General features: G+C 38.1%; 1 non-coding gene across 1 annotated transcript; it reads left to right on the plus strand.

The window, feature by feature from the left end:
• Positions 1-2,567: 2,567 nt before the first annotated feature.
• trnay-gua (transfer RNA tyrosine (anticodon GUA)) lies at positions 2,568-2,655 on the plus strand. The gene is given in 2 exon segments: positions 2,568-2,604; positions 2,620-2,655. It is a non-coding gene; the product is annotated as a tRNA-Tyr (tRNA).
• Positions 2,656-11,805: the final 9,150 nt, after the last annotated feature.

Consider the following 11,805-nt stretch of genomic DNA (forward strand, 5'->3'; position numbering starts at 1 on the left):
GTCTGAATATCTTCTGGTTCTGGATTGTGAGGATAGAGAGCAGTACGGAGTTGAGATCCTGTCTGAGTGTGAGTCTGAGCTGTGAATCTGACTGAGAAGAGAATAATGATTTTTTATTCTGCCTGAGAATTTTCCTGAGAATTTTTCCTGAGAATTTTTCTTCTTTTCCAAGTGGTGTTACATCTCCTTCAGATACTCTGCACAGACTGCCAGAGTGAGAGAAGAGGAGAGAGAGATGGACAGATAAGAGCACATACAGCAAGAGACATATACGTCTTGATTTACTTTGAAGCAAGTGTTCATTTCTTTTCTGGAACAAGTTGTTTCTGAACTTCAAGAAATTCATACAACTTCTGAAAGATAAAATACAAATCTTGCTTCTCAGGACAGAAGAAATGCTGCAAAAAAAATGCCAGTGATTTGTGAAAAGCAACGTGAATGTGTCCTTGTGCAGCTGTTAAACAAAGGGCAGGTGGGTCAAACGCACTCAGGGATGCGCTTCAGATTGTGATGATGTAAACATAATCTCCGCTTAAAATTGAAGGGATTTCTTCGCAAACCCTCTTGAATGTTGCAGGAAATATTCGTGTTTTACTCGTGTGCAACTACAACAAGTAAACAATTAAGTACCTAAGTCAATGTCCAAGAAAACCATCTTCACGTGTGGAATTTTTCTTTAACTGGCTGTTGGGAGAATTCATTTATACACCCGTTGTATCCTTAGCAAAAATATTTTAAAATTAGAACACAGATTTGTTGGAGAACTTGACAATCCTTGACAATCATTATTAATCATTATTAATTAACATTATACAAATGTGCGTTGATATTTTTAATATGTACCTTAATTGTAATATATATATATACATAATTGCTTTGATATGGATGTTCATTTGAAGGAATTGAGGAAACTATGAAGGATCGCAGAACAACCAAAGATACACTTGGGCATCTGCTATTGGTAAAGATGAAAGAGTACCTTAAGTGTAAAGCTTGCATACACACGAGAGAAAAAATCAGTTTTAATGCACTTCATTAAACTGCTGGTGTGCTTATCAATCGTACATAGCAGAGGATGGTTTCGATCCATCGACCTATGGGTTATGGGCCCAGCACGCTTCCGCTGCGCCACTTTGCTGACAGCTGTCATATGGCGATTCAACACAACTGCTCTATCTTTGCTTTCTAAAAGTGCGCCCGAGATGAAAAGTCTAAACGGTAAATGCAGACGTCACTTTGAGCACTTGGTCTTTTATAGTACAAAACATCACCCGCTGCTCTACATGGGCGTGTCTTCAATATCGTTGAGAACCAAACCTTCTGCTTTCCGAGGCAACTGATTCTTTCGTCGTTAATTCCCAAATCTTCAATGAGAATCAGTGAAACGAAAATCAAACACATGTACACACTCGCGTCCTAACCTGAAAGAAAAATCTACACCCACTTTATAATACTGAAAATGATTCAGGAAGTACAGCAAAGTTCTAAAACCAGCGAATGCATCTGCATACATAAAATGTCAATTTTTCAAAAGTAACATCTTCAGCTTTGAAAGATTGTCATCCATATATTTTCGTTTTTCTCTTTTTTTACATAACACGCTTTCGAGAAACAAACTGTCTTTTAATTAAGGCTTCATTAGAAAATGTGTATCTTGGTTTGCTAAGTTAAAATCGGCACATCCCAGTGGGCAAAAGATATAGAATATACGACTATTAAACGCATACCTTAGACGTGTAAATGTGCTCCGTAACTGGTCTAGAATGAAATTCTAATATACGTATATCGTTATACGTCAATTAGACATCTATGATTATATGTTTATTATACATAAATGGTTGAAGTTCTATTATACGGATAAATTTAGAAGACTATAATACATATATAGTTAAAGGTCTATTATACATCAAAGAAAGATTTTTATAGGTGTAGAAACTAGTAAATAAAGCCAATGATTTATTTTAGAAATGTATTCTTAAAATATACAAATATTCACACATGAAAAATATAGTTCAAATTATAGATTATATACAATATTGTAATCAACAAATGTCTAATCATCATAAAAAACACAACTAGTAAACTTCAGTTACAAATCCTAGTAACATGGCAATATATATATAGTAATGACAAACACAAACTAATTACATGAACGCGCTAATATTTAATTCAAAACCACATTTCGATTCAAATATAAATTTTAAAATTTACAACTTCTTTATTTCCACGAAAATATTATTAATGTAGCACAAACGCTACTTTCTAATAGACAGAAATAAACTGTTTTGTGTCTCATGGTGATCCTCCTCTCCATACTAATGAAATGTTTAATATGATCCCTCGAGAATAAAAAAGGAGTCAATTTCCGACTGGAATGATTGATGCCCCATCAAACATTTTGTAATATCCCTGGAAGTTTATACAGTAGAATCCTGGTTCGTGGCTTAAATTCAAGGTAAACAAGACTAAGGAAACGAATTGGAAACTTGATGTTGAAGTGGGATTTAAATCACCCGGAACATTTCACTACATTGGGCAGTATGTGCCAGAGAGTAATTTTTGATATTCCTTCGATAGCTCAGTTGGTAGCGCGGAGGACTGTAAAGAAATCAGCGGGGTATCCTTAGGTCGTTGGTTCGATTCCGGCTCGAAGGAAGGTGTTTCTTGTGTACTTTAATCAAAGAGTTAAGCTCTTTAAAAAAGGAATCTGTTTCAATCAGACATTGATCAAAAGCTCAATAAACGACGATGTAGAGGTTCCTGTTCCGAATTCAGCCCACGTCTGATTGTCTTGTTTTGGCCAAGATCTGATCTTTGAATTAAGGGACTACACTGTCTGCTTTGTAATCCAAAAATGCATACCAATGTCAAGTTTTTTTGTAGATATAAAGGTGTTCTCTGTTTTCAAAGGATAGGTATTTAATTGGCATAATGATTTGGTATTGATTTTGTATCGTTGTACTATAAAGTTTATGCTTTCTGTGTTTTTATCGTATTGTGAACTTATTTTTTAAACAAATGCTTACAAAGGCAAACACGGCACACATCTGTTTATACCAGTGGTGAATTGTACATTTTTATTAAGTACAAGCTACTGTGCCCTTCTGGGAGTATAACAGGTTCGATATAAAGTGGCAAAAATATAAAAGGGGAAAATACCCCAGACTGCGTGTAAAGCCCTCGTTGTGACTGTTTTAGATTAAAATGGCGTACTGTGCACGAAATGTTGCAGAAACACAGTCTGATATTTTGATAATTATTATTTTAATAATTTGATCAAATTGAGGCCCAGGATCCAAATCTTCAGTTCTGATTTTTTTAAGTGATACAGATGCAGCCATTCAAAGTGCGCGTCACAGACACGTACCGCAGGTGACGTCGCTCAGTATGACGCAAGATGACGCGTGGCACCGCAGTACGTGATTGGTTGACCGACAGGGGCACTCGTGGTCCGTTGGTCTGTCGTAGAAAGACTTACAGTAAAAACGTCTTTGCTGTGCCCGTTGTAGATATTGAATTTTACCACTGAAGGGAAATCTTAGTAGCTGAGCATAAAAAGAATAGGAGCATACTGTAACGCGTGTGAAGGCCATAAACGATATTAATTTTGGAACATAAACATACAGTATATACTGTAGCTGGTCTTGGTACTTTAAAGAAAAAAATACACACCAGTATTCCATTTCTCCCTAAACATTTTAAGCTTTGAAGTCTTTAACTAACATGATACCGGAGTCAACAAGCATACTTTTAGAATTTGATTAAAAGGGAATATAATATGGAATCGCGTATCTAAAGAATTTAATAACGGTATTCGTGTGCTGCGACAGGGCTGTGTAGGGCTTTTTCGCCTGCCTGTTCATGCGAGCTGTCTTCTAGCCGACTGGTCTAGGTGCGTGACTAGCAACTGGGAGGTTGTGTGATCGAATCCAGCTGGTGCCGGACTTTTCTTTTAACAAACATTTCTTCGAAAAAATAGAATAGCGATATTATGGACAATAAATTGACTTTTATATTTCAAAATATCGCAACATGAACGATATTTGCGATATTTTGAACATATCTTCCCTTCTGACAGCGGTTCCTCCTTCTATTGTGTGTGTGTGTGCAACAGAGTAAATTTTTATAGAGAAATGGAGGCTGGACAGTATGCGTTACAATATAAACATTTATATTGATTTAAATCGTGTTCTGATTTAAATCGCAAACGCGTGTTTAATTATGTGTTTTTTAATCATAATCAGGCTAATGCATTTCTACATTTTCTGTATGAACCAGCTTAGAGGTTCATACAGAAAGACAGCTTGTGTTTAAATTGAGTGTAAGGTAATTTATGCTTCTAAAGTCATGGTCAGCATTTATTATTGTACTGTGCTGTAAACTTTTTCTGTGCCTAGTCACATTATTTTATAGCGTTTTTATTGCGTTATTAAATCCGGTGGCGGTGTGTGTTAGAGTAGTTTCCTGACTCCCTTGTCACATGGTCTGTGATTGAATCCCATAGAACTATGACTTTATTTTTTAACAAACATTTCTTTGAAAAAATGAAACGTTTCCCTTGGTCAGAGATTAAATAAAACCTCACTCGCACCAAACAAATTTATATTTCTAAATATCACAAAATACGTTCATTGTCTTCCAATCGAGTCGAGTTGACATTGGAAGCCTGCCACACCCGGACTGTTAAACCAACGCATTAGCACGTCAAAGCCCATCGAGGGTATTGAGCCAGTATTGCCTTTAGTATTCCCCCCTCTCCCCTCAATTCAATTCAATTCAAGGTGTTTTATTTGCATGACAGATGGGTACAAGCAGTGTTGGGTATGTATATTGTAACGCTTACGGCAGACAGGCACTGTGTAAGAGCCGGCGCACCAGAGCAGCGCACCGAGGGAGCGTCTGCATTTCTAACTTAGTTTTTAAAATTAGTCAAGCAATATGAAGCATCTCCTTTTACTTAGTGCCTGAGCATAAAAAGAATAGGAGCATACTGCAACGCGTGTGAAGTCCATAAACGATATTAATTTTGGAACTTAAACATACAGTATATGGCTGGTCTCGGTACTTTAAAGAAAACATACACACCAGTATTCCATTTCTCCTAAACATTTTAAGCATCGAAGTCTTTAACTAACGCGATACCGGAGTCAACAAGCATACTTTTAGAATTTGATTAAAAGGGAATATAATATGGAATCGCGTATCTCAAGAAATTAATAACGATATAATTATATTCATGTTGCAAAAGAACTGCAACGGACATAAAAACTCCCTTGCTTTTAACAGAGCGTTCCATAATTTCTAACTACGAAAATGCCAGGTGAAAGGATTTGTAAACATATTTTGTTAAAGCAAGTCAGAACCCATTCAGAGCCTACATTACATTTTAGCGTTTCATTCTGAGCAGAAGACCCTCACACCTGAAGAAGGGGGAGGTGTTTTTCGCTGGAAATCTCGCCTGCTTCTACTTTACAACCGGAGTGCTGGCTGTGACGAATTAAACCGGTATTACAGGTTACAATCACAGACCATGTGACATGGGAGTCAGGAAACTAACACAGCGCCACCAGATTTGATAACGCTATGAAAACGCTATAAAATAATGTGACTAGGCACAGAACAAGTTTACAGCACAGTACAAAAATGCTGACCATGACTTTAGAAGCATAAATTGCCTTACACTCAATTTAAACACAAGCTGTCTTTAGCCCTCTAAGGTGGTTCATACAGAAATGTAGAGATCCAGGCTCAGAACACACAGCTTCATTAGCGAATACATATGCAGGACAACTAGAGAAGACGTTTTACAGAGGATGGATTTTTAGAAACATCCCATCAGTGACATCACTGAAGTCAACTCCTAGGTACTGTAACTGTCGTGTGGATAGTTTCACAAGAATCAGACAAAGGTTTAAGCATCGCTTGTTCTAGATAAAACTGCAAAAAAAAACAACAACCCATAATGTACTTCTTTGCGGCTCTGTTTGCCCAAATCATATATTCACAACGTGAAATCTAGAAAATAATATTACGTAACCAAAATCCGCAATATGGAAACAGAACCTGTGTAATTGTTGATAGATGATGTACTCGTAACATTTTTTCAAGACGAACTACAACATTTAAAAAATGACTTGTATGTACTTGATATCTCTAATCAATCCAAATATACATATACATACTGTATACAGTACAGTTTGCATACGGTAATATGTTTATGTCCCTAAATCAATCTCTTTTATGAGCATGTGAAAGGCATGGTGAATCACTGTACTTTGCATGATTGGAAAAAAATGCGTGATTGCGAAATGCTGTGGCGTTACTTTTACAAAGACGGTCAATGAAAAAAAGAATGTGGACCAGGGCAATACTTTGAGTTTACAGCTTGTCCAAGGTCATTTATTATTAATACTATTATTAATATCTTCGTTAAAGACTTTGATGGCTACAGCTCAAACATGAGAGGTTGAGCTTTATTAGCTCCACCTTGCGGAAATTCCGGATACTATTATTTTGCTAGCGGTATTTACCGGTAACTCGCGGTATTTACCGGTAGCTTGCGGTAGACTGCGTACAGCGTACCGGAAAATAATGCGGTATCGCCCGCGCATTTTGAATGGCTGCATCTGTACCTTTCCTTCCTGTCGTGGAAGTCACACGATATGAGCAATTGTTTTTTTTTACGTTACGATCCAAAGAGCCTCAGACGCACTGTAACCAAACCAGGATGGATTGTGCTGGGAGCCGGACTGAGCTCATTCTCACTCCCTGTGCTAAAAACAGAATTTACTCTTCCCCGAGCATCGTCTACAGCTGCTGGATGGTGTTCTGCGTCTTACTGCTCCGGCAATTACTTTGACGAAAGACAGCTCACTTGGGCGCTTTTAACTTTCTCGCAGCTACGGGCGAGACTGATGCTCGCGATATGAAGGCACCCGCTGGTACACCTTCTCTAACTTTCACAATCGCGACAGACTTCGCTTTTAAAAAAAAAAGTAGATATAACCCTATAAAACCATTAGCTTTCTCAGTTTTTACATTAACCTATTTTCAATCAAAGTTTGATATTTTTTATTGCATTTTACATCATCATAATAATAATAATAATAATAATAATAATCATTATTGCTTACACTTATATAGCGCTGTTCTGGATACTCCACTCAATGCGCTTTACAGGTAATGGGGACTCCCCTCCACCACCACCATTCTTCTGAATGATCACAGAGAGTCAGGACCTCGGTTTTACGTCGTAGCCGAAGGACGGCACCTGTTTACAGTTTAGTGTTCCGTCATTGTACTGGGGTATTAGGACCCACATGGACCGCAGGGTGTGCGCCCAGCGACAAAAACCAGACGTGTGTCAGGCTCGGCTGCGAGCAGGACAATGACGTCACGGGGACAAAGTAGAGGAAATCAAAACGGTTCTATAAAAGACCTGTGTCAGCTGTTGGTTTGCAGTCTGGACTCTAAATCATCTGATCCGATTTTAAATCTCTCTAATACCTGAGCTGCGGCTTCTTCCAAGTATTTATTCGTATACTTATTATGTGTAAGTGTATAAATGAAACCTTTCATATATTGTTCAGTTTAAATCAAAATGCTTTACTAATACAAGAGAGAAGTATAGTACGAAGGATGTGACAAATTTATGATTTCTTGGAACAAAACGGTTTTTATTTGCATTCGAAATGAAGTGGAATTTTAGCGCAACACACAAACCCTTTGTCTTTTTTAGAGAGTGATTTTTAAACAGACATAAATGTAGAAAACGTGTTTTTTTAGCACTACAATAGCAGGGTCAGTGGCGTAATGAATAATGCGTCAGGCCTCGCGTTAGAAAATTATAGGTTGGACTGCCGTCTGCCTTGTTGCGTTTATACCACTTACATTCTTTTATATAAATGAACTGCACCTGAAAGCTATAGAAAACACTTTGGGTAAGTTGTCTGCAGCCTCATGCGAATTTCGACAACTTACCCAAAACACTGCACTATCTGGAGATCAGCTCCAGCTCTGAACTCAATTGCAATGAAAAAACTTGCGTAACAAAACTGGAGAACAGCTGAACTTGTGCTCAGTTCGGTGATGAGGGTTCAGAACTGTCGTTGTTGTAATTAGCACGAACTGCACAGGCTCTGAATCAGACCATGTCAATTAGTCTGATCAGTGTAGGACACGTTAATGTAGAATTATTAATAGGTTTATTAGTTAGTTGTAGAATGTAGAATTATTAATAGGTTTATTAGTTAGTTAGTTCAGGTTTACCCACCTGAACTAATGTAGAATTATTACTTGGTCTGTCTCTTGTTTGTATGTAAATGAATGTCTCTGACAACTTAATGTTAGTTTTATGATGTAGGTCAGGCATTGACATATGCACGAGTATACGACATGTCTCACTCCTGATTCAACTCATGTTCTATAGGAGATTGGCGATTCCTCCTGTTTCTCGTATAACCATATCAGAACAGAAGCCCGTGTTACCCAGCTGTGATTCAAGATCAACTGGCATCTTTATCCCTTTTTTATTCGTGATCATTATTTTCTTTAGTTATGATCAATATTGAACTTTTTCTAAATTAAATGACAATAATCAAACATGCAGGCAGATTTTTTAAAAGTATTCAGAATTGACACGGTGCCCCTTTGGAACAGTCGTCAGAAAATGTGAGAAAATGAAAGTTATGTAAGCTCTCACACAAAGCATTGAAGATTGGAATCTGAGTGTAAAAAAGCTACCCGTCTCCCAATGATAGGCAGGGATACACACCATGACTTAAATAGACTCAGCAAACTTTAACACCTATGATATTATGAGTGCTTTGCACGTGTCGAACTTCAAGAAGGAACTACTACAACAGTTGTGGACATAATTCAATACCACCGGCAAAGTCCAATGCCGGCAATGTCTGAGAAAATAATGTTCACTCATGGAATTTGGTCTTTGAATGGCTGGCGGGAAAATTCATTTATACTCCTGTTGCATCCTCAGCTGAAACATGTTAAAATAACAATGCAGATTTGTTGAAGAACCTGACAAGAATTATTGGGTTAGCACTGTATGTATTCTGGTATATTTACTTTAATTTTAATCTAAATGTAAACATACATGCTGTATAATCTATTGTAATTTTAAAATATGTTAGCTGAGGATGCGAGGGGGGCTATTATACCTTGTGAAACACGCAAGGAAATGTAAAAAAGGCTGGTATTTGAATAAATTTGGCGATCACAAGAAAACCACAATTTATGTGGTATTATCATCAATATCCTTCAAAATCGACGTTCAAATGAAGGATTTGAAGAAACTATGAAAAAAGCAACAGTAGTAGCAAAGGATTTTGATTTTTGCTCTTCAAGTCAGTAAATCGCCGTAGAGTTGCGCCCCTACAAACAGCACAAAGGATGAATCCCACCTCCTTTGTTATTGCCACGTTTGTGCCGGTGAAAGTAGCGTTTGTGCTATTGAAAGCATCTTGGAAAATGAAGGTGCAGTCACTTCCACATGTCATGATATCATTAGATCCGACGACAAGAGCTGAAGCCCCCCAGTCCAAGCCAGCAATGTGAGGAAGATGGGCATGGCGGAAGGTAGCGTGGCCGAGCTGTCTAAGGTAAAGGATTTAGGCTCCAGTCTCTCTGGGAGCGTGGGTTTGAATCCCACCACTGCCAAATGTTAGTGTTTTAAGACATGCAATACGATCAGTAAAAGCTCTTTTTGTTAGTCTGTTGAGAGGCTGCGTGAGGTGTTTAGAAATAGACTTTCTAAAAGACAGGCCGTCAGCTTGACATCAAGGCAAAAAAAATATTTTGTTTTCTCAACAGAAATTCTCTTTGGCACTTTTAGCTTTATGTAGGGAACAACATCTGCCGAGATCACTTTTAATATTGGCTGTGTTAGCGAGCTGCTTTTCCCTTTAAACTTTTACTTCTTCATGCTGAATCATTGGCAGGGGTAAAGCTTATTAAATCTTTTCGCATAGCGCTCCATCAGAAATACTTTCTCCTTGGTCAAAACGGGCACAGAAAGTTTTATAAGGGCAGCCTGTTTTGCACCGTCTAAATAACCGACAGTATGCAAATAAACTTTTTAATAACAGTATTTACAATATAACCCATGTTCAAAAATGCTTTTAGCTTCTTTTAGTCTAAGAAACAGGGGTGTTTTAGCGGATTGTGGTCTTCAATTAGTAAATGCTGAAGTGTTTCCCCGGTCGTGAGCAGATCTGGCTCCATTTAAACAGAATCCTGCTCAGCTCCTGCTTTCACTGCAACTTTTGAATTGAGCCCAAAGCGATAAGCAAGCTGAATTATCAAAGCTCATTAGGTACTAGAGATCACGGTATGTTATCAGGTAAATGCAGTCCCATGTATCCTCCGTAATTTCGAGTAAATACCAAAACACACCATCCGCGACCCACAGCGGGAATAAGCAGGACTTGGTTGTTCAGAGTGTGAGGCAACTATCGCCAGGAGGGGGGTTTAATCCTCGCTCTCGCTACTGTTTGAAATGCCAAAGACGCGTAATAGAGATTTTTGCAGATGTTTTTTTTATGCTCCACTATACATTACAATAATGAAAACAAATCAATTAGAAATATGCAATACAACGTCGGTTCCCGAAAATACAATCTGTTTTACACAGACATCATTGCTTTTGAGGTAATCCAGATTTTGAAGACAACTGCGCTCTAGCTCTGGAAAATATTACTCAAAGGTTGGAAAGTACAACACGTTTGTACGTTTGACGTTTACAACAGGTAACATGGCACTTCTCCAGCAAAGCAACTCAGGTTAGTGAACTACTGGTGTATTCAATGCACCTCCATTCATCCATCACTTGTCAGGGTGGTTGAGTGTTCTAAAGCATCATTCAAAGCGCTTTACAGGTAATGGGGACTCCCCTCCACCACCACCAAAGCACCATGATAAAATACTTGTGTTTTTCTAGCTCTCACGGGTAATCTTGTCTCCAGATCGAGGTTTTGGTTCAAATCCCACTCCTACCAGCTACTCTTTTTCCCTGTTACATTTTTCCCACCTTGATGTGCTCGCTGACAATGACAGGAGAAAGAAAACGGAGAAACTGGTTAGCAGACACATGATGGGCAGGAAGATTCATGAACTATTAGATGTGATTAGCAGAAAGTCAACTATAAATAGACTTCGTGCATTAAGAACTGTTTGCGTTGCCTGTAATCTAGGTAAGATTTATGGTAAGGTATGCATTCAAATGTGAAAGACTATAATAATGTAAAACCAGGAGAAGACTTATTAAAACATCCTGTTTTCCTTGCGGTTTCTAATGTATTTTATTAAATGGGGGCTTTGTGAAATCAACTTTTAGCCTCTTGGAATGCAGTCACTCTCCCCGGTCTAAATACCATTATGTAAAATTAGGAAGCAGCAGTATTTTGATAAAGTGCGGTGTTCCTTTATCACAGTAACACAACAGTAAACAGTAAACGCTAGGTGTTTATAATTACTCGGGAGCAGATCACCCTCAATTTAGAAAAAAACCTTTGCTCGTCCCTTGCTTTCACAGCGATATCTGAATCGAGCCCCATAGCGTTAAGAAAGCTAAATTACACAAAGCTCATATGACATTGGGAGTCACTGTACCCTATCACGTCCTGCTTGCACTGTCCTACTAAAAGATTAGAGGGATCAGAAAGGACACAAACAACCCATGAATCAACGATTTTGAACGATTTTACCGACTGCGCCTCTTGTTCCTCTATTACAACAGTAAAATTACTAGGGTTGATTCAACATATAGTAAGCTGACCCCCTCCCAGCGAC

The sequence above is a fragment of the Atractosteus spatula genome, unplaced genomic scaffold (assembly GCF_055471065.1).
Source record: "Atractosteus spatula isolate fAtrSpa1 unplaced genomic scaffold, fAtrSpa1.hap1 Scaffold_18, whole genome shotgun sequence".
In the NCBI taxonomy this organism is placed as follows: domain Eukaryota; kingdom Metazoa; phylum Chordata; class Actinopteri; order Semionotiformes; family Lepisosteidae; genus Atractosteus; species Atractosteus spatula.